The following is a 27,188-nucleotide window of genomic DNA, read 5'->3' on the forward strand; positions in this document are numbered from 1 at the left end:
TGATCCATGTTTCCTTCTAATCGGTTGTCAATTTTTCCATATTTTGTAGCTATTATTATAATTGAGTGGGGGAAAAAACACACAACCCAAACCAGTGATTTGATTAAGAGCTTAGCACTTAGGGCCTTCAAATTCTAATAAAAGAAAGTAGGGTGTGGGGGCAGGGCAAGGAGGGAATATGTTCCCAGACAACACCAGGGTTGAGGGAAAGGCCAAGTGAGTTTCAGAGTGCAGTGACAGGGCAAGTAGAAGTTCTGGAGGATGGAGAGGTGCGCATGTTGATGGTAAAGTACTGTGGTCCATGGGGTACAATTACACGGCCAATAATAAAGCCCTGTGGTCTTCCCACTTACTGGCTTTTAAATTGGTGTCTCCCTAGTCAAGGCAGCTAGGGGGTACAGTGGATATGTATGGTAGGTGTAGAATCAGGAAGAAGTGAGTTCAGGTCCAGCCCCAGATACTTACCAGCTCTGTGACCTTGGGCAAGTCACTTATCTCTGCCTCAATTTTCTTACCTATAAAATGGGGACAATAATAGTACCCACCTCCCAGGGTGGTTGTGAGGATCTGATTTATAAAGTGCCTAGCATCATGCCTGACACATAGTAGGCACTTAATACATGTTCAGTCCTTCCTTCTTTTCCTCATTGAAATAGTACAAGTTGCTATGGACACTCCAGAACCAATGCCTTGGAGGTCAATAGCACTGAAAAGGGAGAAGTATAGTCAGATCTGGACAGATGTGGATAGGCTACAGCTTTGGGGAATATTTCCTACATAGCATGATTGGCTTTTATTATCATTCTTAATTTATTTTTCTCATCCCTTTTTATGATGCAATTCAGATTGGAGAGGACAAATCACAATCCTAATGTCTTTTTGAAACAAAGTTTTTTTATTGATGTCTTTTGTTTTTTACATCCTCATCGTTTTCCCCAGTATTCCCCTTTCTGCCCCTTTCAGAGAGCCATCCCACACAAATTGTATTTATAAAGGGAAAAATAATGAGAGGAAATTAGCAACAACTGGTCAATATATTGAAAAAAGTTTAGAAACATGTGCAGTGCATGTTATCCATAGACCTCTTACCTCTATGAAATATTAGTTCATATCTCTTTTTTCAAATCATGTTGAGCTTTATAATTTTGCTATATTCACTTTTTTTTTTTTTTGGTGGGGCAGTGGGAATTAAGTGACTTCCCCATGGTCACACAGCTAGTAAGTGTCAGGTGTCTGAGGCTGGATTTGAACTCAGGTACTCTTAAATCCAGGGCCGGTGCTTTATCCACTGCACTACCTAGCTGCCCCTGCTATGTTCACTTTTAATTTTTGTGTCTGTAGTTGTTCTTTCCATTTATACCATTGTAGTTATTGTGTATGTTGTTTTCTTGACACTGCTCACTTCCCTCTGTATCATGTCATGTAGTTTTTCCCAGGCTTCTCTGTATTCTTTACTTACAGTCATTTTTGACAGCACAGTAGTGTTTTATTACATTTGTATACCACAATTTGCATACCTGTTCCCCAGTTGATAGGCATATACTTTGTTTCCAATTCTTTGCTTTCACGAAAAGTGCTGGTATAAATATTTTGTTTTTTATGGAGACTTTGTTATCAGTAGTTTCCTTGGGGTTTGTATAAATGTAGTAATGAGGTCTTTGGTTCAGTTATGGACATTTTAGTCACTTTATTTGCATAATTCCAAATTGCTTTCCAAAACAGTTGTCCCATTTCACAGCTCCACCAACAATGCAAAATGCAATATTATGCCTCTCATACTAAGCCCCATCAGCATTGACTATTGCCATTTTTGGGTCATCTTTGCCAATTTTCAGGGTTTGAGGTAAAATTTCAGGGTTTTTTGATTTGCTTTTTTATCATTAGTGTCTTGGAGCATTCTTTCATATGGTTTTAAATGCTTTTAGTTCTTTTGAGAACTGTCTATTTCCTTTGATCACTTATCTATTGGGGAATGGCTATTAGTCTTAAATATATTTGTTAATTGTTTATAAAGTTTGAATACCAAATCCTTATCAGAAAATTTTGGTACAAAGGATTTTTTCCTTCAAACTCTTCCCATCTTAACCTTTGTACATTAATTTTGTCTGTGCAGCTTTTCAAAGAGATCTGTTTTGTCTTTTTAAATTACCTCTAAGGGGGCAGCTAGGTGGCACAGTGGATAAAGCACCAGCCCTGGATTCAGGAGGACCTGAGTTCAAATCCAGCCTCAGACACCTGACACTTACTAGTTGTATGACCCTGGGCAAGTCACTTAACCCTCCTTGCCCCACCCCTACCCCCCAAATTACCTCTAAAAATAAAATTAAGGGGTTAGAGGAATGCAATGTGATAAAGGGAAAGGGAGAGGTAGAATGGGATGAAATATCTCACATATAAGAAACAAGAAAAAGTTTATCCAGTGGAGGGGAAGATGGAGGAGGTGCTGGGGAGTGAGTGAACTTGACTCTCATCAGAACTGGTTCAAAGAGGGAATAACATACACATTCAGTTGGGTATATTAATCTATCTTACCCTGCAGGAAAGTAGGAGGGGAAGGGGATAAGGGCGGGGGTGGCAGAAGGGAGGGCAGATTGGGGAAGCGGGCAGTGAGAAGCAAAACACTTTTGAGGAGGGACAGGGTGAAAGAAGTTAAAAAATAGAGTAAATATTATGGGAAGGTAATAAGATGAAGAAAAATATAGTTAGCAATAGTAACTATGAAAAAAATTGAAGCAGGTTTGTCTGACAGGCCTCATTTTTCAAACACACAGAGAACTGAGTCAAATTTATTAAAATAAGAGCCATTCCCTAACTGATAGATGATCAAAAGATATGTTATCAAATGAAATAATCAAAGGTACCTATAGAGATGCAGGTCAAAACAATTCTGGGATAATACTTCATACCTATTGGATTGGATAATAGGACAACAGAGGAAAATGACAAATGTAGGTGATATGGGGAAAATGAGACATCAATACACTCTTGGTAAAGTTGTAAACTGATTCAAACATTTTGTAGAATAATTTGGAATTATGGCCAAAGGGCTATAAAAACCATGTATACTCTTTGACCTAGTAATATCACTACTAGGTCGGTATCCAAAAAGAGATAAAAACCAAAACGTTGAATTCGAAATTGAGGAGATGCCCAACAGTTGGGGAATGGCCGAACAAATTGTGGGATGAAATTATGTTGGAACATTATTGTGCTATAAGAAATGATGAGCCTATCAAAAAAACCTGGACTTATATGAGTTGATGCAAAGTGAAATGTACTATATATATACAAAGTAGCAGCAATATTGTAAGATGGACATCTGTGAATGACTTAGCTATTTTCAGCAATACAATGATCCAAGACAATTCTGAAGGACTTAGGAAAAATGCAGTCCATCTCCAGAGAAAGAACTGATGGTGTCTGAATACAGATTGAAGCATAGTTTTTTTTTAGTTCTTTTTTCTTAAGGTTTTTTTTTTTTTTGGTCTGTTTTCTTTCACAACCTGACTAATGTGGAAATGTTTTACATGACTACGCATGTATAACTTATATGAATTACTTGCATTCTTTTTCTTTTAATTGTTTGCATTCTTAAGGGGGGGGTGAGGAGGGAGGAAGGAAGAGAATTTTGGAACACAAAGATTTAAAAATTGATGTTAAAAATGGTTTTTACATGTAATTTGGGAAAAAAATAAAATTCTAAATAAATGGGGAAAAAGTACTATTTTTTTGTTTGGCTAAGAATACATCTCCTATTATGAAAAGTATATGATCTGCTTCACTTCTGATTTTTTTCTAGTCTGATCATTGATATTTAGGTCATGTATCCATTTAGAATGTATTGTGGACTATTGTGTAATGTATAAGGTGTTGATCTAATGTCTGCTAGATTGCTTTCTGGTTTTCCCAGAAATTTATGTTTACTGCTTTATGAAACATTTTGTATTGAGTTGTTTCTATTCTGTGTTTAGTCTGTTCCACTGAGCTACCTCTCTAGTTTTTAACCTATACCACATGACTCCTGATGACTCCTGCTTTATTATAAAGTTTGAGCTCTGGAAGCAGTATACCTCCTTTCTTCCTAATTTCCTTGATGGTCTAGACCTTCTGTTTTTTGGGGGTTTTTTGTTTGTTTGTTTGTTTGTTTTTAGTGAGGCAATTGGGGTTAAGTGACTTGCCCAGGGTCACACAGCTAGTAAGTGTTAAGTGTCTGAGGCCGGATTTGAACTCAAGTACTCCTGACTCCAGGGCCGGTGCTCTATCCACTGTGCCACCTAGCTGTCCCTAGATCTTCTGTTTTTTAAAAAGAATTTTGTTATTTTATCAAGTTATAAAAAGAATCACCTTCCTAATTTGCTTGATAAGTATTAAAAGTATAAATTAACTTTGAAAGTAGTGTCATTTTCATTATATTGACATGGTCAAGTCATAAACACGGAATATTTCTCCAATTTTTTATATTGTTCTTTATTTCTTTAAGGAGTATTTTGTAAATTAATCTATAGAAGACTTTTCTATTGTTTGGTAGGTAAATCCCCAGATATTTTATGCATTTTTGTAGATATTTGAAATGGGATTTCCTTTTCTATTTTTCTTTCTTGGGTTTTGTTATTATGTGTTATTATGTAATATATGTTATTATATATGCTATGTGTCATTGATTTTTTAGGATTTATTTTTGTAGTTTTCAATTTTGTTGAAGCTTTTAATCATAACAGTGTCTTCACTAATCCATAGGATATTCCAAGTTTTAAGCATATAAGGATAGTTTTATTTCCCTTTTACCTATCTTTATGCCTTTAATTTCTTTTGTCTTACTGCTGTTCCTAGCATTTCCAGAACTATATCAAATAATAGTGGGGAGACGAGGCATCCTTGTGTCACTGCCATATATATTGAGAAAACTTCTATCATATCTGCTTTGCATACACTCCTTGCTTTTGGTTTTAGATAGATGCTTTTCATAATACTAAAAAAGGTCCCTCTAGGTAAAAATCAGGTGTAGGCTTTTAGTGTGAAAAAATGCTGCGTTTTGTCAGACTTTTTCTGCATCTATTGAGATGGTCATGTTATTCTGGATTTTGGGATTTTTTAATATAATTAAATATGTTGATTGTTTTCCTAATGCTGAACTATCTATCCTTGCATCCTTGGTATAAATCCTACTTGATCACAATGAATGATTTCCTGTATAAAGAACTGTAGTCTTTTTGACTGGATTTTATTTAAATTTTTTTGTGTCAATATTCTTTAATGATATTGACCTAGAATTGTCCTTCTGTGTGTTATCTTTCCCTGGCTTAGGTGTTAAGATTATATTTGTCTCATAAAAAGATTCTAGTAGGGTGCTTTCTTTCTCAATTGTTGAGAATAATTCGTGAAGTATTGGTACTTATTGTTCTTTAAAAGTTTGATACAGTTTGGCTTTTAAATTTTTTTATTTAAATTTATTTTTTGGTAGTTCCTCTACAGCTAGATCTATTTATTTTTCTGAGATTGAGTTATTTAAGATCTTTAACTGATTTTCTTACAGTTTGGGTATTTTATTTTTGAAGATAACAATTTCTTTTGAATTTACAGTTTTGTTAGCATATAACTGTACACATGTTCTCATTATTTTTATTCTTTTTAAATTTAATCTTGATAATTTACTATTTTATTGATTTGATTTTCTGCCTCCCCCTTCCCTTTTGGGTGGGGCATTGAGGGTTAAGTGACTTGCCCAAGGTCACACAGCTAGTAAGTGTCAAGTATCTGAAGCTGGATTTGAACTCAGGTCCTCCTGAATCCAAGGTCGGTACTTTATCCACTGTGCCACCTAGCTGCCCCCCTGCCCTTTCCTTTTTAATCCTTTTAAAAGACTTTTCAATGTTATTAATCTTTTCAAAGAACTAGCTTTTACTTTTGTTATTTATATTTTGCGGGGTTTCTATTTATCTATTTCTCCTCTGATGTTCTCCTTTTTTGTGCTTATTTTAGGTTTGTGTATTTGTTGGCTTTCTAATTTTTAAAATGCATATGCAGTTCATTAATCTTCTCTTTTTCTATTTTGTTTTAATGTATGTTTGTAGAGATATGATTTTTCCCCTGAGGACTCCTTTAACTGCATCCCAGAAATTTTGGTATGTTGTTTCATCATTATAATTTTCTTTCACATAATTATTGTTTCTATGACTTATTCATTATTTAGGATTTCCTTGTTATATCTCCATTCAGGTCTATGATTTTTGTTTGTGGTCCCTCAACCAATGACTGTTTTTATTGTGTTATGGTCTTTAAAGGATGTACTTATTTCTTTTTCTTTACGTCCATTTGCAATATCTTTGTGTCAGTTTTTATTAAAAAATTCATTGGGTACTGAAGAATATGTATATTCTTTTGTTCCCTCATTTAGAAGATGTCATAAGTCTTTAAACTCTAGTTTGTCCAGTAATTTGTTCAATTTTATACTTTCCCTTTTGTTTATCTTTCTGTTAGACTTAATCAGAACTGAGAGAGGAATATTGAAGTCTTTGTCTCTCTATCCATGTCTTTTTATAGCTCAGTTAATGTTTACTTTGTGAGTTTGGATGCTAAGGCATTTGACATTTATTACTGATATTGCTTTGTTGCCTGTGGTTCCTTTCACTGTAATTTAGTGTCCTGTTTATCCCTTATTTTAATTATAATTTAATTAAAATTTTTTTTTGCTTTGTTAGCATGATTGCAATTCCTTTTTTGGATTCATTTGATGCATAGTTCATTTTTTCCTATCCCCTCAGTTTTTGTGTGTTTTTCTTTTTGGATGGGGGATATATCTTTTTTAATGTATTTCTTATAAGCAGGAGATTATATGATTTTGTTTTCTTTTATCTCTTTTTTTGTTTTATTGCATTGTTTAATCCATCCACATTTAAAGTTATGTGAGTTATGTTTATATTTTCTTTGGTTTATCTCTAGCATTGGTTCTTACCTTCCTTCCCCCCTTTCTTGCTGTAGTTTTAATTGTTCTGTTTTAATGTGGCTCTATTTTCCCCTCACCCTGATCCCTTCCTAATTAATTACTCCTTTTGGGATCTTGGTTATTCATTTTTCTTTTCTGTTTTTATTTAGTTATTTGATTCTTTCTCTCTTTTACTCTTCTCAGTCCAATAGATTCCCTCTCCCTCATTCCCCTTACTATTCATTAGTTTTTGTTTTTTAATTTAATTTTTTTGGTAACCCTTTCCAGAGAAGGTTTCTTTTCCTTCATTAGCTGTCTTCTCTTCTGTCTACTCTAGACCCATAGAGTCTGGGCCATATAATTATCTAATCTCTCTTTATTCTCTATGTTCTTCATTGAAGCCTCCTCCCTTCTAAATTCTCCATTCTGGGCTCTTCCCTCTTAATGGTTTCAGTCACTACCTTAAAGAATTTGCCTAGAGGATTCACCATTTCCCCTGTGCCTCACTCTGAGAACAAAGCCAATTCCTACAGGGGATAAAGACACTGCCCCTTGGCAGGTTCGGCTGCTATCCCTGCCCCACCTCTGCCTCTGGTCTTTTTGTGTACATTTATAAATGAAATTTCTGCTATTGCTATCTTTGGCTGATGCATTTGTTTTCCACTCCTGCCTTTCTTTTGTCTGGGCTATTTGAGAAGCAAATAATCTCTTCAGACACCCCATTCCCCCCCCCCATGTCCCTCCCTCCCAATACTTCAAATGCCTACTTAATATTGAAAGCTCATTTATTTTCTTTTAGTTATGGTTAAGCTCAGACTTGCAGGATAAGTAAATCTGGGCAATGTCTTGAACTCCTTTGGTCTTTGGAACATAGTATTCCTTTCTCTCCTGTGTCTTCTGGTGCATGCAGAATAGTCTTGCATTATTTGAATATTCTTTTGTTTGTTTTTCAAGGTTTTTCTCTTGATTTTCCCACCAACTTGTTCCTGAAATGAATTGTTAAATATAACCAATATCTGTCTTTGAGTTTGTAGCCTTGGCTTTTTTTTCCCCTTAGAGGTAATCTGTGAATTCTTTCAATTGGTATTTTATTTTCTTTTTTGAGAAATTCTAGGCAGTTCTCTTGTATTATTTCCTGCATTACCGATGTTAATGTTTTTGATCTATCATGTTCTTCTGTGAGGCCTATGATCCTTAAATTGTCTCTATTCACTATTCACCTTGTCTTGGAGATCAGCATGTTTTTCTTGCATAGTGAGCATATTTTCCTTTTACATTCTTTTTACTTACCTTATTCAAGATTGCCTTGGGTTAGTCTTGCTATTATAGATTCTAATGTTTCTATTCTGCTCATTTTTGCCATGTGGGACATATATTTTACTGTCATAATTCTCATTTCTCTTTTAAACAAATTAGGAATATAATGTTATGGTTCCTTTGAGTCTTCTGTCTCATTGAGTCTTGGATCATTTTCCATCTTTGTTTAGCAGTATTTATTCATCAGTGTCTGAATTCATTCACTGGATCTGGAGGCCACATTTCCTTCTGTTAAATGCTTTTTCTGTTCATTGATCTGCTTGTGTTTAAGATCTTTGAGTTTTCTTCTTCCTGAGATCTTTGATGCTTTTGTCTTTTGTTTCCCTCATTGCCGACTTTCTGACTCTGACTCGCTCCACTCTGATGGTGGTTTCTTAGGGGTAATTCATGTTATACAATTTGAGGAGGCAGAACTGGTCCCAGCTGGTGATAGAGTACTTTCCCCTGGCTTAGTGGACAGCACCCATACTCTGCCTAACCTATTCCCTCCGTTGCTCAATTCTCAGACCTGGCACTGGGAGGCCAATGTTGTGGGCTTGATTTTTGTAGTCTGGGTCTCTGGAGCTCCAAGATATGGGCTGTCATGGGATGTGCCATTGAGCTCCATTTGAAGGTTCCCTAATCTGGAGTGAGACTAGTTTACATACTATTGGGTGTGGTTGGGTTCTCTTATACTCAGCAGAGATCAGCTGGTGTGGCCTTGCTGCTAGTAGTGAGATGGCAATAGGTGTGAAGGGAATTTGGTGCAGGTGTCAGTTTATGGATTTCTTTTTTTTTTTTTTTAATATATGGTCTTTTGAGTTCTGGGTGTCCTAAATCATAGAGAAAGCTACACTTTCTTTGTCTGGCACACAATTTCTGTTTTGCAAAGGTTTGAGAGGTAGAAAAGATCAAAGAAAATGCCTGGTCCACCATGTTGTTCATCATGTGACCTGAACTCTTGCTAGGGTTTTAGCATAAATTAATGTTGGACAGTGTTAAAAGCCTTATATTCATTTCGTGAGACAATCATGTGATTTTTGATGTTTTGGTTTTTAGGATGATTAATTATGTTGATTTTCTCTCCCCTAATGTTGAACCACCTATGCAACCCTAGTATTAATCCAACTAGGTCATAGGCAGTTAAGGGGTGCCATACTGCATAGAACACCAAACCTAGAATCAGGAAGACCTGAACTGAAATGTAGCCTCAGACACCGGGCAAGTCATTTCACCTCTGTTTGCATGTGTTTGCTAATATGTAAAATGGGGATGATAATAGCATCTACCTCTCAAGGTTCTTGTATAAATTAAGTAAGATAATATTAGCAAAGAAGTTAGCCCTATGCTTGGTATGTAGTAGGTATTCAATAAATCATTCCTTCTTCTCTCCCTCTATCTTTCCTTTCTATCCATCAGTTGCTGTCATCTGTTTGAAAGGATCTTGCTCTTGTTTTTCCAAAATAATAAAGCAGTTATGTTGTGCAGTAAGTCGGCTAGACTTGGACTGAGGAAGACCTGAGTTCAAATCCTGCCTCAGACACTTAATAGCTTTGTGTTTCTGGGGAAGTCACCCTATGTTATCCCCATTTTTCTCATGTAAGGGGACTAATAATAGCACCTACCTCACAGGGTTGTTGTGAGGATCAAATAAGATAACATGAAGCACTATGTACATTATTATATATTATAATAATTATTTTAATTTCAGTTTCTATTGTCTACTAGGCAAGTGAATGAAGAAACCTTTTGTAACTTTTTTGGTAACTGATTTAACATGAATATTGGAATGTTAATTACTCATCATCTGTAGACTCACTGAAAGCATCTTTGAGACAACCCTAGTAGCAGATACAAGAAAAGGAATGACATGTGTCTTGTCTCACTCCCGCATGGTTTTATTTTTTTCTGTTAAGTTTCTATATTTTACAAGCTTTACATCCCATATAGTTTGGCAATTCTTAGTGGTTTTTTTATGGTTGCATCTAATAAGCAGTGTTCTTCTTAAATCTTAATGTCATTTCCAGGTGGTTTTGGGCGTCAGTTTTAATGGATTTATTTATTGAATTTTCAAGGATAGTTCAGTATTTGTATTGGTAGTATGGAGACTTATTATCTGCTGGTTTATTAAAGTTAGTGAACTTCTAGTATATATTCCTATCGATCTGATGATTTTTTTTGGGTATCTCATAGATGCTAAACTTACCTGAAGTAGGTGATATGTTGCAGTTTTCATCATAATCTGTATTGATGGTATGTCCAAGCTCCTTGAGAATTATCTTCCTTTTTAAAAAAAATCATTTATTAAATATTTCCCAATTGCATATAAAATAGTTTTTTTTTAATAAAATAGTTTTAATAATAATTCTTCCAAATTCATTCCCTCTTTCTCTTTCCTCATTAAGAAGGCAATTCGGTTTTGATTATACATGTGAGGTCATGTAAAACTTATTTTTATATTTAGCCATGTTTCAAAAAAACAACAACCAAAAGTAAAAAAAAATATGCTTCAATCTGCATTCATAGTTCATCAGTTATCTCTGGAGAAGGCTAGCATTTTTCATCATGGATACTGTGGAATTGTCACTTAGATTGTCAGATTTGTTGGCATATAATTGAGCAAAATAACTCCTAATGATTGCTTTAACTTCATTTTCATTGGTGGTGCATTAATCCTTTCTTTTTTAACACTAATAATTTGGTTTTCTTCTAAATCAAATTAACCAATGACTTACCTATTTTTTTAACATAAAAACAGCTTCTAGTTTTATTAATTCAATGATTTTTTACTTTCAATTTTATTAATATCTCCTTTGATTTTTTTCAGGATTTTCAATTTGGTATTTAATTGGGGCTTTTTAATTTGTTCTTTTTAATGTTTTTTTTTTAGTTGTGTGTTCAATTTATTGATCTGTTCTTTCTCTATTTTACTGATGTAAACATTTAGGGATATAAATTTTTTCCTAAGTATTGCTTTGTCTGCAGCCCACAGATTTTGGAATGTTATCTCATTGTTTTAATTTTCACTTTATTTAATTAAAATGGTTCTTTCACCCACCCGTTCCTTAGGATTAGATTATTTAGGGCAGCTAGGTGGCACTGCAGTGGATAGAGCACCGGTCCTGGATTCAGGAGGACCTGAGCTCAAATCTGGCCTCAGACACTTTACACTTACTAGCTTTGTGACCGTAGGCAAGTCACTTAACCCCAATTGCCTCACCAAAAAAAAAAGAAAGAAAAAAAAGTATTAGATTATTTAGTTTCCAACTGGATTTTAATCTGTTCTTCCACAGCCCTTATTAAATGGTCTGAAAAGGTTACATTTAATATTTCTGCTTTTTTTTTTTTTGCATTTGGTGAAGTCTTTATGTCCTAATATAGGGCTTCTTAAACTTTTTACACTCAAAATTGCTTTTCCCCTGAGAAATTTTTGTACATGACCTTGGGTATATAGGTATATAAAATAGGTATGACGTTTACTGTTGCCAAATTTTTCACAACTCCCACATTTAGTTATGTGACCCTATATGAGTTTGTGACCCACAATTTAAGAAGCTTTCTCCTAATACATGGTCAGTTTTTGTGAAGGTGCTATATGCAGCTGAGAAAAAGATTTACTCCTTCCTATTCTTATTCAGTTTTCTTCAGAGGTTTATTTACCCTTTCCAAAATTTCATTCATCTCCTTGACTTCTTATTTATTTTATGGTTAGATTTATCTAGCTCTGAGAAGGAAAAAGCTGATGTTCCATTCATTCTCCCTCCCCCCTCCTTCCCCTGCCCAGTACAGTTTTACTGTATATGATTAATATTGATATTGCCTATGGTTCTTTTTAGTAAGATGTAGTTTTTCTGCTTATCTCTTATAAATAGATCTATTTTTCCTTTTGCTTTGTCTGATATCATGATTTCTATTCCTGCCCTTTGTACTTGGTAAAACATAATACATTTTGCTCTAGCCTCTTATTTTAACTCTGTTTATCTCTTTTTGAAGTGTGTTTCTTGTAAACAGTATATTGTTGGATTCTCTTTTCTAATCCATTCTGCCATCTATTTCTGTTTTATAGGTGAGTTAATTCCAGTGAAATCATAATTATGATTATGCACTGTATTTTGAAATCCCCAATCCTATTTATGTCTGTTTATCCTTCTCACTTTTTATTTTGTCCTTCCTCTAAAGTCTGTTTTACTTTGACCACTGCCTTCTTTTTTTTTTCTGTCCTCCTTTTTGTCATCCCTCTCTCCTCTCTTTTTATTTATCCCCTTCCCTTCCCACTTTCCTGTTGGGTATGATAGATTTCTATTACCAGTTGAGTGTGTGTGTGTGTGTGTGTGTGTGTGTGTGTGTGTGTGTGTGTGTGAGAGAGAGAGAGACAGAGAGACAGAGAGACAGAGACAGAGACAGAGAGAGAGAAAGAGAGAGAGAGAGGGAGTGAGTGAGTCTGTGTGTGTGTATACATACACATTTCCCTTTTTGAACCTTTAGATGTTAGTGAGATTGAAGCATTGTGGTTTCTGCTGGGGGGGGGGATGTGCTCTTCTTTGAGCACCTCTTTTATGTGAGATAATTTCCCCCATTCTTCCTCTTCCTTTCACTTTCTACCAGGGCATCCCTTTTTCTCACCTATCAATTAATTTTGGAATCATTGCCACATAATCAACTCACTCTTGTACCCTCTTTCTATATAGTCCTTTTTACTGTCTTAATAATGCTAAAATTCTTATCATCATCCCATATAGAAAGCTAAACAGTTTAACTTTCTTGAGTCCCTTATTATGATTTCTCTTTCCTGATTATCTTTTTATGTTTCTCTTGAGTCTTGTATTTGAAAGTCATATTTTCTATTTAGCTTAGGTCTTTTCATCAAGAGTGCTTGGTAGTCTTCTATTTCATTAAATTTCCATTTTTTTCCCTTCAATGATTGTAATCAGTTTTACTGGGTAGATTATTCATGGTTATAATCCCAGCTCTTTTGCCTTCCAGAATATCATTCTAAGCCCTTTGTTCCTTTCATGTGGTAGCTAATAAATCTTGTGTGATCCTGACTATGGATCCACGAAATTTGAATGGTTTCTTTCTTGTCTGAAGCATTTTCTCTTTCACAAAGGAGTTCTGGAATTTGGTCATAATATTCCTGGGATTTTTTCATTTTGGGATATTTTTTAGGCAGTGATGAGTGGATTCTTTCAGTTTCAATTTAAGCTCTGGTTACCTGAATTTAGGATTTCAGGATCACAGCAATTTTCCTTGATAATTTTTTGAAATAAGATGTCTAGATTCTTTCTTTGATCACAGCTTTCATGTAATTTAGTAATTCTTAAATAATCTTTCTTCAGTCTATTTTCCAGGTTGGTTGTTTTTCCAAGGAGATACTTCACATTTTCTTCTTTTTTTTAACTTTGTTTTATTGTTTCTTGATGTCTCATAGAATCATTATTTTCCACTTGCTCAATTCAGATTTTTAAGTAATTATTTTCATATTTCTTTTTCCATTTGTCCAATTTTGCTTTTTAAGGAATTATTTTCATTAGTGAATTTTTGTACCTCTTTTACCATTAGGTCAATTCTGTTATTTAAGGTGTTATTTTCATCAGTATTTTTTTTCCTTCTTTCACCAAGCTATTGTCTTTTCATAATTTTCTTCCTTAGCCTTCATTTCACTAATTTTCCCTCTACCATTCTTATTTGATTTTTAAAATAATTTTTTTAGTTCTTCTAGAAATTCTTCTTGGCCTTTTATCTAATTCACATTTTTTCCCCTTTGAAGCTTTGCTTGTAGCTGTTTTGACTTCATTTTATCTTAATGAATTTGTGTCTTCATCTTCCCAGTCACCATAGTAGCCTTTTTTGGTCAGGTTCTTTTTTGTTGTTTGTTCATTTTTCTACTCTCTTTCTTGATTTGGAATTTTATGTTATTGTTGGGCTATTGGCTTAGGGTGGGGAGGGGCTTTGTCTCAAGCTTTCATGCTGCTGTTTTCAGAGCTATTTCTGGGGGTTGGGAGGTTTTCAATGTTCTCAGGGTGGTTTTCTCTGGGGAGAGGTGTGGTCACTGTCTTCCTTGTCCACCTAGTCCTTACCAGGAAGTACCCCTGATCCCTTGGTATTGTAGTTGATACTGTTCCTCAGAGCAACTGATCTCTTAGAACCAGAACTGATACTGTCCCATATGGCTTCCACTGCCTATTGACAGGAAGTACTCTTCTCCACTTTTAAACCGACCCAGAAATGGGTATAGGCGATGAAGTTGCCAAACTCCATCTGGTCCTGTGTTCAGTGCTACCATAGGAGTTTCCTGTAATCTCTTTCTGATTAGTTACTAGGTTCCAGCTTGAGAGCTCCTGAAATTTCTGCTGCTTCTGTTGCCATCACCAAGCCTCATTACCATGGGACAGCTTCCTCTGACCATGTCACACATTTCTCTTTCAGACTTTGTATGTTTTCTCGGGCCGGAGGAGCACCTTACTCTGACCTTTAGTTAGCTGTGCCATTCCAGAATTCAATTCGAGGCATTATTTTAAAGTTTTTTGTAGGGAAATGTTGGGATAGCTCAGCTGAGTGCTTTCTCTACTCTGCCATCTTGGCTCTGCCCTTAAAAGTCCTCTTAGAATTAATTACCTTCCTGTCTGTTCTTTTTGCACTGACCTGATCCTTAGTCATTAACATAAAAGTCCTCAGTTTTCGTAATCAAATTCACTTGACTTGGCCCCTTGTAAGTCTTAGACAATACTTTATAGATTGAATTTATGTGACTTTTACTCACTTTGAGTATTTTCTTTTCTTCTCTCTCTCTCTCTCTCTCTCTCTCTCTCTCTCTCTCTCTCTCTCTCTCTCTCTCTCTCTCTCTCTCTCTTTTTTTGCCCAGCAATGAGGGTTAAGTGACTTGCCCAGGGTTACACAGCTAGTATGTGTCAAGTGTCTGAGGCCGGCTTTGAACTTGGGTCCTCCTGAATCCAGGGCCGGTACTTTATCCACTGTGCCACTTAGCTGCCCCCACTTTGAGTATTTTTTATTTCATTATTTGATATTAGTTGTTTCAGAGGCTCCATCCTATTTAGTTGTTGTTCCACTTCATTGCTTTTTCACAGTATCTTTTGAAAATTTTTGTACTGTTGTGTACACTCTTTATATTCCCCACCCAAGCCATAGATAGTTGTTGTTTTTTTTAAATCCTAGCTTGTCTAGTTTCATAGGACTTTTAAATGATTTGGTATCTCTTTTGGAAGTTCTGAAGTATTCTGGGGCTTCATACAATCAGCATAATGTCACTCACAAATGAGCATTCAAGAAGACACCAGCCTCTAGGAAATTTAGACTCTGCTGGATGTGATTTGTGTGAAGCACCTCTGGCTGCTGTGTGTTCCTGTTCTATCGCTTGCTTGATATTGGTAATCATGTAGTGATCAAACAAAATTTTCTCTGTCCTTGTATCTTCTAAGAAATCTTGTATAATTTTTGAAATAGGCATGGGAGATATCTTGTTGGGAGAGGGTCTTTAAGGTGGCATTTGGATCTGCTGAATGAAATGCCTCTTTAGAATTAGTTCAGAACATGTCCTACAGTCTACTATATGTCTGTAAAGCTATGGTCCAGTGCCCAATGTCACTGTTATAGCCTGCTTGTCCTCTTCTCAAACCTTTATCGAATATGCTCGCATTGGACTTTTAGATTGTTCCAGAAAAGATTTTGTTGAGATGGCCTATGTGGGCAAACAGGTTGATAGCTGTTAAAATTTTCTCCATTCTTTATTTTGGGGTTGGAGTGGGGTGGTGAAATAATAAGGGACAATATTTTGTGTACCTTTAATAATTCTTTCTATTTTATATACTTTGGAAAATTAATTCCTTTAGCCCTTCAAAATTATTGTTTCTGTATATACTGCCTGGGTCATTCAGTCTTCCATTTTATTTTCTTAACAAGTCAGTAGTCTGACTGTACACTGATAGCTATTAATAGCAGTGACTCCCACATTAGTAGTGAATTATTCACTGTTCATTGAACTATTATCATTTTAATTATTTGATATATTTTTGGTACTCCTTGTTAGGAGGACCTGCCAGCTCTTATCTTGATGAAATTATTCATGTTATGTCAATCCTAGCTTTCTCTATTGGTTATAAGCCTTTGGGGTTTTGTTTCTTTCTTCTGAATCCTGTTTTTCCAGGTTTTTTGTTTGTTTGTTTATTTGTTTGTCTTTTTGGTGGGGTAGTGAGGGTTAAGTGACTTGCCCAAGGTCACACAGCTAGTAAGTGTCAAGTGTCTGAGGCCAGATTTGATCCACTGTGCCACCTAGCTGCCCCTGTTTTTCCAGTTTTTTAAAACTTCCTTATTTGTACCTTTGCATTGATGCCACTCAATATTAAAGTATATATTGATTTAATTTGGAAGGTTTTGTCAGATTCCTACTATAATTTTTCTACCTTCTTCTCTGTGTGACATATTATAGCATATAAGTTATTATAGAAGTTATTTTATGGTTATATTTTTGCAAATACATTTAATGATTTATCATACAATAGTATTTTCTCATTCCTTCTGGACCCATAATAAAATATCTCTTCCTCACTAAGTCATACATATGATCTATAACTTTCTATTTTCAAGATTCATTAGTAGCAAGAATGCAAAACTCAACATGATTCCATTCTTTCAATGTATTATAACCACTCATTGCATCACTAGACACAAGGGTCTTAATGCTTGAGCATAATGACAGTAATGTTGATATTTGGATGTTCTAAAAATTCTTCATTACTGAGGGGCTACTGGAGGTCAGCTTCTCCATATTAAGCAAAATTGGTTATTGGATAGTAGAGAGACCTTGCTGTTGGGATCATACCAGATACCTTTGTAGTGTTGTAGAACTTGCCAAAGTGGATTCTTTTGGCTGGCCAAGCCTTGGATAGCCCAGGGCCTTCATGTTGCTTTGATGAGACTTTGGAGTAGCTAATCAATTTTAATTGTTTTAATTTTAAAATGTCAAATTTCTAATCATGCCATTTAAGGTTCTCCGTGATCTTTCTAGTCCTATTGCACATGATTCCTTCTACATGCTCCATGTCCTAGCCAGATTAGACTGCTAATTGCTCTCTAAACTCACCCTGCCCCTTCCCATCTTCCCTTGATTCATGTTGGCTCTTCCTCTTGTCAAGTAGACAATTTCTCTGACTTCCTGCTTTTGAAATCTTTCTCTTCCTTTAAATTGAAGTGACTTTATCCTCCAGACTGAATGCATTTCTCTTTCTTCCCTAATTTGCTTGTGTAGTTCATTATTTCTGCCTCCTCTTTAAATCCAGCTCATGTTTTCACCCTAGAATGACATGGTCAGATCTCTGCTCTTGGAATATCTTTTTGATGGCTGAGTGAAGGATGAACTGAAGTGGGGAGTGACTGGGGCAAGCCAGCTGAGCAGCAGACTGTTGTAACAGGCCTGGTGTGAGGATGAAGAGGGTCTGCACCAAGGGGCTATGGGTGTTGGAAAGATGTTAGCAAGGAACTATCAATAGGCTTTGTCAACAAATTGGATCCAAAGGCTGAGAGAGAGCAATGAATTAAGGATGTGACCCTGAGTGAGTAGAAGGATGTTCACACCCTCACAGGCGTAGGGAAGTTTGGAGTGGGAAGATTTAGGATATCCTCTATTGAGTGATGAGTGTGACCTAGATGTAGGTTCAGTCATATAGGAGAGAGCAGTGCCCCCAAAACCTAGAGAGCAATCAAGGAGGGAGAGGATGATTGGCTTTGCTCAGAGGCAGTGAATTGAGAAAAAGCCATGGATCAGGCCCTTACGAAATCACTGATAACTCTGGATTTTTACTGGAGTTTTACTCTTCAAGATTAAAGAAGTCATTTTGAATTCCCAATAAACACTCCTGCAGTGAAAAGAAAGATGGCTACATGTGTGCAATAGCACAAATTTAAAGTAAGAGCAACTAGGTTGGACGCTATAGACAACAATCACTTACCCTCTCCCTCCTGATGATGAAGTTAGAAGGCACCTACTGTAGAATGCTTTCTCAAGGAGGTTAGCTACCAAAGGGATGGGAAATAGAGGATAATAGCTAGAGAGGATGGATGGATCAAGCAAGAGGTTTGGGGAGATGTGGACCTGTTTATGGGCAGTAGGGAAGCAGCCAGCTGACAGCGAGAGGCTGAAGTTAAATGGGAATGAGGATGATAGATGGGGCAATCTACTGGAGAAAATGGGGTAGCATGGGATCACTTGTGCATGAGGAGGAGTTGGCCTTGGCAATGAGGAGGGCCCTCTCTTCATGCAAGACAGGGATGAAGGGGAAGATAGTGGCAGAAAGCATCTGGCTGATAGGACACGCAACTTCATGCCTGCCCTGTAGTATTGGACTCACTGTAACTTTGTAGCTGAAGGCAGAGTGTGTGTGGATGTGTGTATATGTATATATGTTTGAATGTACACATACATATATGTGTGCGAACACAGCTGGAGAGATGAGTGTTTGAACATCCTTTACTACTTCAGTATCAATATTGTGCATAGGCACTGTGGTGCCAGCTAGGTGGGGCAATGAGTGACACAGTGCTTAGAGTACCCGGCCTGGAGTTAGGAAGATCTGAATTCAAATCTGGTCTTGATTACTTACTAGTTGTGTGACCCTGGACAAGTCACTTAACCCTGTTTGCCTTTGTTTCCTCATCTATAAAATGAACTGGAGAAGGAAATGGTAAACTACTCCAGTATCCTGGCCCAAAAACCCCAAATGGGGTCATGAAGAGTTGGACATGACTGAAATGAACAGCAACTGTGGTACCCTCCAAACTAGACCCACATGTTAAAACTGATTATTTCATTCCCTTTGAGACTTGGCCAGTGCTGCCATCCACTTCTTTGACTTCAGTCCTTGCTCTTGCCATTGAGCTCCTTATTAGCATTCTTGAGTCTGACAGGGAGTCAGAAACTTCCCAGACTCACAGGACCAGAAGGATATCAGTAGCCATTTAATCCAAACCATACCTGAACAAGGGCTTTCTTTCTATCACCTGCCTAGCTTGACTTCTTGCCAGGAGGAGAAATTGACTTGCTTGGGCGGGAGGTAGCTCGTTCTTCTTTTAAAGACACTTTGCTGTGCCCCCTGGGTCCGTTTTCTGCAAATGCACAAGGACAGGTCCTCTCATGCCCTACTTTAGGTCTTTTCTTCTCCAGGTTAAATGTCCAGTACATCCCCCTTTGGTACCATCTTGGTGGTTCTTCTCTGGATGCTTTCCAGCTTATCTCTGTTCTTCTGAAAATGGAACATAACATGTGGTCTTTTTGAGCCCCTGAAGGGATCCTTCTGTACTGTCCAGTGAGGGTCAGCATTGGTGAGGAATGGAATGCTCAACAGGTAAGCTGCCTCACTGAGCAGGAAAGAGGTTATTCGGACCCAGCTGGGTCTAACCCATGGAAAATCTAAGAACCATGTTCAGTTGGTCATCTTCTAATCCCATGAAAGGGATGAAAGAATCTGGGTCATCCTAGTGCTGTCTAGAGACAGGCTGACTTCATTTACTTTTGTATACTATCAGTTTGCTTTCTCTGGATTGGCAAATGTGCCCAGCAAGGCAGCCAGGGCCTGCTTTTAAGGTAGCCTTCATAACCTCGGGTCCCCCTGCTGGGAGGATTGCAGTCCACCAAAAAAGACCCTGCCATTGTCCAGCCTTTTTTTTTTTTTTAAGTTCAGTTTTGAACATAGTAAGTTTAAGATGCCTGCAGGAAATCCTGATCAACTTGTGAAATAGGCAGTTAGTGAGTCTGGAGAGCAGCAAGGTTAGGGCTAGGTTTGAGAATCATCAGTTCATCAGATGATAAACAAATCCATAGGCGCTAATGAGATCACCAAAGTAAAATGGTATAGAAAGAGAATAGGATCTAAGGCAGAGAATGGAGAATCTCAAGGAGAAAAGAGTGATCATTCCAGGTACAAGGGGCTTCTGCGGCTCTGTGCTTTTTCCCCTTCTCAGCTTCCTTCCCAGGGAAAGAGCATTTGAATGAGTTGCCAAAAGGAGGAACACAAAAGGAAAAAGTAGAGAGACACAATAAATGTTTTCTAGACCCTTTAGAAAACATGGTGTTGTCCCTTTGGCTATGTATATGCGAATATACAAGAAAGGTGATATTGTAGATCTCAAGGGTATGAGCACAGTTCAGCAGGGAATGCCCCACAAATGTTACAATGGCAAGACTGGATGGGTCTATGATGTTACTCAACAATGCTGTAGGCATTGTTGTAAACAAACAGATTAAGGGCAAGATTCTAGCCAAGAGAATTAATGTGCATATTGAGCATATTAAGCATTCTTAGAGCAGAGATAGCTTCCTGAAGAAGGTAAAAGAAAATGACCAGAAGAAGAAGGAAGCCAAAGAAAAAGACACCTGGGTTCAACTGAAACATCAGCCTGTTCCACCCAGAGAAGCACACTTTGTGAGAACCAATGGCAAGGAAGCTGAGCTGTTGGAAACAATCCCCTATGAATTCATGGCATGAATGACTAAAAAACATAATAAAAAGATTCTTGGATAAAAAAAAGAAAAGAGTGGTCAAGAGAGGTCAAGCAGGATAAGGATTAAGAAAAGACTATAAGTTTTAGGGGCAGCTAGGTGGCGCAGTGGATAAAGCACCAGCCTTGGATTCAGGAGTACCTGAGTTCAAATCCGGCCTCAGACACTTGACACTTCACTAGCTGTGTGACCCTGGGCAAGTCACTTAACCCTCATTGCCCTGCAAACAAAAAAAAAAAGAAAAGAAAAGACTATAAGTTTTGACAGTCAAGAGACTGTCAGTCAAATTGGAAAGAGCAGATGCACTTGAGTGATGAGGTTGGAAGCCAGATTGTAGAATTAAAAAGAGAGTGTGTGGAATCGATTGAAGATGACTTTCTCAAGGAGTTGTGTCATAAAGAGATGAGCACTATGGAGTTGTGGTTAGAGGGCTCAAGTCCTGGTTTTTAGAGGAATGGGGGAGACATGGACCTGTTTGTGGGCAGCTGGTGGACAAGGAAAGATGGCAGATAATTATGAGAATGTAGATGATAGCAGAGACAGGGTGAAACGTCATCACTTGTACATATAGAAGGCTTAGCTTTGGCCAGCAGAAGGACCCCATCATCATGTGAGAGAGGTGAAGGAGGAGGTAGTGGCAGAAGTCATTTGGAGGAGTGAATTGAGGAGGACAGAAGAGTGAGATCATGACAAATGACCTCAATTTTTTCAGTGAAATATGAGACAAAGTTCTGTGCTGAGAGGGTGAGGGGAGGTGACCTGTGGGAGGTTTGAGGAAGGATGAAGAGGTTTGGAAGATCTGCTCTGGCAAGAAGGATAATGAGTCAATTTTGGAGGGGAGGGTTACTAAATGCCTAGTGGCAGTGAAGGCCTAGTGGAGATCATGTAATAGAAATCTTTGGTGTCTTCTGTTCATATGGTTTTGTGATTTTCTTCCTTCAGCAGCAGGTGAGTAGGTCAAAGGGCAGTGGATGGTCTGCTTGGCAGGGCATGAAAGAACAATGGTGTGAGGGCTTAAAGAGAAGAGGACAGTGTTGAGGTGCACTGGTCCAGGTTGGAGATGGGCAAGGAGAAGAGTGTGGTCACTGCAGGGGTGATGGTCTGAGAAAGAATGAAGGGGCAGAAGAATGGGAGGTCATGGTGAAGATGAAATGGATTATTTGTGGGTGATGGCAAGAGGAAGGGTACAGCCATGCCTGTGGGGTGCTGAGGTGGGTGGAAGGGAGCAAGTTGAGGAGCTGAGAGGCCAGGGCATGGGAAAGTGTAGATACATATGTGTTGAAATCCTCCAGGATGAGGTCAGGAGAAAGTCTGTGCGCCAGCACTGCTGAACTTGTAAAGGAAAGGGGGGAAGAGCTGTCAGGAGGGCAGTGGGCTCTAGCCGCAGGGATTTTTATTGGGTGTGCAATCAGGGTTGAACTAATCTCAGTGGAGAGGTTACCCAAGTGATAGTTATAGAGACGGAACCTGAACGGGACAAAGGGCACCAAGGAACATTGTAGCTCTCCCACTTCAGCCTGTGAGTTGTGGGAATTAGTGGGAAATGTCCCCCCTGTTGGAAGGGAGCGAGGCTGTGTTATTAGGAGGGAGCCAGGTCTCAGTGCTGGGATTACAGGAAAGATTATTCTAGTAGTGATGTGGAGGAAGAGGAGGGGAAGGAGGACCCTAGGGAAGAGGGAGAGGAGGGGAAGGAGAAAGGGAGAGAGAAGAGAGAGGGAAGGAAAGGGGAGGATGAAAGGAAGGGGGAGGAGGGGAAGGAGAAAAGAGGGAGGGGAAGGGATGAGAGGAAGGGAAGAAAGGGGAGAGAAGAGAGGAAGGGGAAAGGGTGAAGGGAGAGGAGAAGAAGGGGAAGGGAGAGAGAGGGAGGGATTACTTGGATGGAGGCTCCTACAGAAGTCTAGGTGGGTGATCATAAGTGATGGTAGTGGGACTAGGAGGAGGAGACACATTTGCTAAGTAGGTTCTGATCTGTATCTGGGGCTTGATGGCAATTCTCCCAAGAATGATCAGATTGTGGTCATGGCAGAGTGCTGAACTGAGATTCACGGACCCTTATTTCAATCCCCTTCTCTGCCACTTACCCTCAGTCAGTCACAAAGCATTGATAGTAAGGGCTGGGGATGCAAAAACAAAAGCTTCTCTTTTAATGGGAGAGACAACATAGAGGTTTACAAACATTATGGAGTGTGTACAAAAGCAATATAAGGCCATCTGGGAAGAAGTGCTCTAATAGCTGGAGGCAGGGAAAAGGGAATCCTATTAGAAGGTATCTTTTGCTAGAGGTGAGGGGAGAGGACGTTACAGGCATTGGAAAAGTTAGTGTGGAATCACACACAGAATATGGTGTGTCCTATGAGGAAGTGCAAGAAAGCTGATGAATGAAGGCTGGAGCAGTAGGGAGGGGCCAGATTATGGAGAGCTTCAAGGCTAGAGGGATTTCTATTGGATCAGAGATGTAATGAGGAGCCCCTGCTGTTTATTGAATAGGTCAGATCAAGTCAAGAAGCTTTGTTAATGCCTGAAACCGTACTGAGTGCTGGGCATACCAAGAAAAACAAAAGGAAGCCCCTGCCCTCAAGTAGCTCATACTCTAATGAGACCTGTGCACAAACACTGTACAGGAGAAACTGAAATTCATTTCAGAGGGAAGCCAGCAACTCTGAGGGGGATCAAGAAGGGCTCCGGCAGAAGTTGGGATAGAAGCTGGCCCTTGAAGGGAGCCAGGGCAGCCTAAAAGGAGAGATGAGGAGGGAGAAAGCTCCAGGTCTGGGAGGCAGAGCCCAGAGGCCAGTTCCTGGATGGAAGAGTATGTAGAGGGCAGTGGGAGGAGATTGGGGAGGTAGAAAGGGAGAAATCAAGTGTAAGGGCTAAAATTATAGCTAGTCTGTCTAAAATATTTAATGAGTGGTCGCCAATAAATTATAAGCTTTAGCAAGAGTTAGACTTTTAAGCATTTATTAAGGAGAATAAGAATTTGGTAAAGAGAGAGAGAAAGGCCTACATTCATCTATGTATTAAAGGGAGAGCGCATTCCTAGCTCCCCTCTCCGCCAGAGTCCCCAGGAAAGAGATCGAGTCAGAGCGCCAGCCTCCCCTTTCTTCCTCCCACAAGCAGACGTCACTTCCTGACGCCAAAGAAAAGACTCGTGGTCTTACCCTCAGAGACCTTCACCTCATGGCAGAGCTTTTCTACAGTAAGTCTCCAGCAGGTGGCGTCATTCCAATCGTTCCACAAGGATGGACCTAGACTATGAGCTGTGGTTACTGAGACTGGGCAGTGCACAGTGTCAGGCAAGCGAAGAAGACAGGACAAAAGAGAGTGAGTTGAGTTTGGGACGTCTCTTAGACATCCAGTTCAGGATTTTAATCTCTTCTCGTTACATCTTTCCTTTACTTGTGCTTTACCACCCTGTCCCGTGTCAGTTCTTTCTGAGGCCATCATCCTTGTTGTAGCCTCATTCTCTCCCTTCCCTATCTTGACCCCTGGGTGACACAGCTAGGTGGTACATTAGATAGAGTTCTGAGCCTGAGGTCAGGAATGCCTGAGTTCAAATCCAGCTTCAGACCCTGATTAGCTGTGGGGGTTCACTAGCAGCTCACTTAACCTCTGGCTTAGTTTGTTATTGTTTAAGTTGTTTTTCAGTCATGTTTGACTCTCTTTGACCCCATTTGGGGTTTTCTTGGCAAAGATACCGGAGTGGTTTGTCATTTCCTTCTCCAGCTGCCTCAGTATGCTCAACTGTAAAATAACCATGAGGATTAGATGAAATATTTCTAAAGCACTTAGCACAGAGCCTGGCACATAGTAGGTGCTTTATAAATATTTGTTCTTTTCCCTGTACATTGTCCTTCATACTCAGGTCCTTTGCTCTCTTATTCTACTGATCAGTGATCTTACCTTACAAGACTCAGCCGTGGCTTACTCCTACCATCTACCTCCTCTTCCTCCTCCTCCTCCTTCTTTGCAATTGGGGTTAAGTGACTTGCCCAGGGTCACACAGCTAGTAAATGTCAAGTGTCTGAGACCGGATTTGAACTCAGGTCCTTCTGAATCCAGAGCCAGTGCTTTATCCACTGTGCCACCAAGCCACCCCCTATCCACCTTCTTCTAATGGAGCCAGAGAAAATGGTGAACCACGAATCTGGCTCAATGATCAGTTCATGTTACCTAATCCTAAGTGGGCCCTCTCTGCACAAGGGCAGCCCATTTTCACCTCCCTCCTTGACTTGCTACCCCTCTCACTACATGAAGTGTTTCAGGCCTCTTCCTCCCTCCTCAGCCTCACACATGACCTCCTCCCACCCTCTCAGCTGAGGACCTGGTCTCACACTTGGCTGAACAAATTGAGGCCCTTTCCCACGAGTACTTTGTACTTGTCTTCCTCATTTCACATGGCTTAGGTGCTTCTTACTGTTATTCTCTCCTTATCTGTTTCAGGATAGAGTCAGCTTGTGTCCTTGTGCACAAGTGATTACGTCGCATCCTGCCTTCTCGAGCTGGTTGTCCTCTGCTCTTATTTCCACTCTCTTCCTGTCCTTCCCTTCTTCCCTATCTGTTGGCCGCTTTCCAGCCCATAAAACATGCCCATTGATGGCTTCCCACATTCTTAAAAACCCTCCCAGCCAGCCAATGACTTCTGTCTCTTCTCCCTTTCATGACTGAGGAGGACACATATGGTTGGTGCCTGTACTTCCTCTCATTTCCCCACTGAGACGGTTCTCTCCAGAGTCGGCAGTGGTCTCATAAGTGCTACCTTGGCTGCTCTTTTCTTACTCCTCCTCCTCCTCCTTGCTCTCTATGCAGTCTCTGACGCCATCAGATAGCCCCTCTTCCTTGGTACTTTCCTCTCTAGGATTTCAGGATATCACTTCCCTGGTCTCCCCTTACCTCTCTGACTGCTCCTCCTCAGTCTCTTTTGTGTTTCTCCATCCAACTCATTCGCATAACCATGAGACTTCACATCTGTCCTTGGCCCTTATCTTCTTCAATTCTAACTCACTGGACTAATGACAATCTCGAGGCAGAGCATTCTTGAATCTTTTTGTGCTGCCAATAAGCTCTCTTTTTGAGGTCTGCATTACCCACTGCCAGGTTTCTGGGGAGGTTGGGGAGGGGGGATAACAGAGTGCACAGAACACTGGGGGCTGACAGGAAGATCTGAGTTCAAATGCGGCCTTGGACATTGCCTAGTTATATGATTTGGGGGAAGTCACAACCTCTATCTGCCCCAGTTTCCTTAATTGAATTGGAGATAATAATGATACCTGCCTCCTATGATTGTTAAGATGATCAAATGATATAGTATGTATAAAGTACTTAGTGCAGGGTTTGATATATAATAGATAATATGTGAATGCAAGCTATTATTACTGTTACTTCTGTTGTTATTTATCAGACGTCTCCAGCTGATTGACCCATAGATAGATATCTCAAACTTCAGCATTTACAAACAGAACTCATTGTCTTTCCCTTGAAAACTCTACCCCCTTATTAATTTTTTTCTCTTTTGAAAGTTTTTATTGATGCTTATCCCAAGCATTCCCCCCACTACCCCCCTAGAGCCATCCTATATGACAAATAGTGTTTTTCAGAGAGGGAAGAAAAAATTCAATACAATTAATCGATACATTGAAAAGATTCATAAACATGCTGGATGTGTAATAACCTGTGGACCTCCCATCTCCATGAAGGGGTGGGTTGGGTGTGTCCTTTCATCTCTCTTTATTCAAATCATGCTTGATCTTTTATATTTTGTTACATTTACTTTTGAATTTTGGGTGTTTGTTTTTTCCATTTACATTGTTGTAGTCATTGTGTATACTGTTTTCTTGACTCTGCTTACTTTAGTCTGCATCAGTTCATCTAGATCTTCCTAGGCTTCTCTGTATTTATCACATGCATCTTTTCTTATAGCACAGCAGTATCCCTCTACATTCCATTCAATCCCTAGATTTCTTAGCTATTCCCTAGTTGATGGCAACCACTTTATTTCAAATTATAAGCCATCACAAAAAGTGCTGCTATAAATATTTTGGATAGATTTTCTGTTTTTATCAAGGGCATCACCATTCTTCCAGTCACCCAGGCTTACAACTCGGACATTATCCTTGACTCATCACTCTGAGTCACCCCATATGTCAGTCTATTTCCACCTTCATGTCTCCAATATATCCACCCCTTCTGTCTTTTGCTTGATGTAGGCCCCATCACCTTCCGTCCAGACTGTTGAGACAGTCTGCTGGTTGGTCTGTTGGTCTCAGATGTCTTCTCACCCCAATCTATCTTCCATTCATCTTTTAAATTGATCTTTCTAAAGTTCAGGTCACTGAAAGCACCTTAACTCTCACCTTTTTGTGTGTGAACAACTCAGTCAAATTCACATGCTGAGAATGTTCTCCTTCCTCATCTCTGCTCACTGGCTTCTTAAGTCCCAACAAAAATCCTTTCTTCTACAAAAAGCCT

The 27,188-nt window shown here is 38.8% G+C and overlaps 1 protein-coding gene across 32 annotated transcripts in view; it reads left to right on the forward strand.

Annotated features, from left to right (window-relative positions):
* EIF4G3 (eukaryotic translation initiation factor 4 gamma 3) overlaps window positions 1–27,188 on the forward strand; it is a 378,410-nt gene that overhangs the window by 168,599 nt on the left and 182,623 nt on the right. For 26 of the 32 annotated variants that reach the window (XM_043990697.1, XM_043990695.1, XM_043990700.1 and 23 more), the window contains one exon: window positions 6,072–6,122. The exons of the other annotated variants lie outside the window; for them this stretch is intronic. The gene's annotated coding sequence lies outside the window, so the exon portion shown is untranslated. The remainder of the gene's footprint in view (window positions 1–6,071; window positions 6,123–27,188) is intronic. 32 annotated transcript variants of the gene reach the window in all.

Source organism: Dromiciops gliroides, chromosome 3 (assembly GCF_019393635.1).
Source record: "Dromiciops gliroides isolate mDroGli1 chromosome 3, mDroGli1.pri, whole genome shotgun sequence".
Taxonomy (NCBI): domain Eukaryota; kingdom Metazoa; phylum Chordata; class Mammalia; order Microbiotheria; family Microbiotheriidae; genus Dromiciops; species Dromiciops gliroides.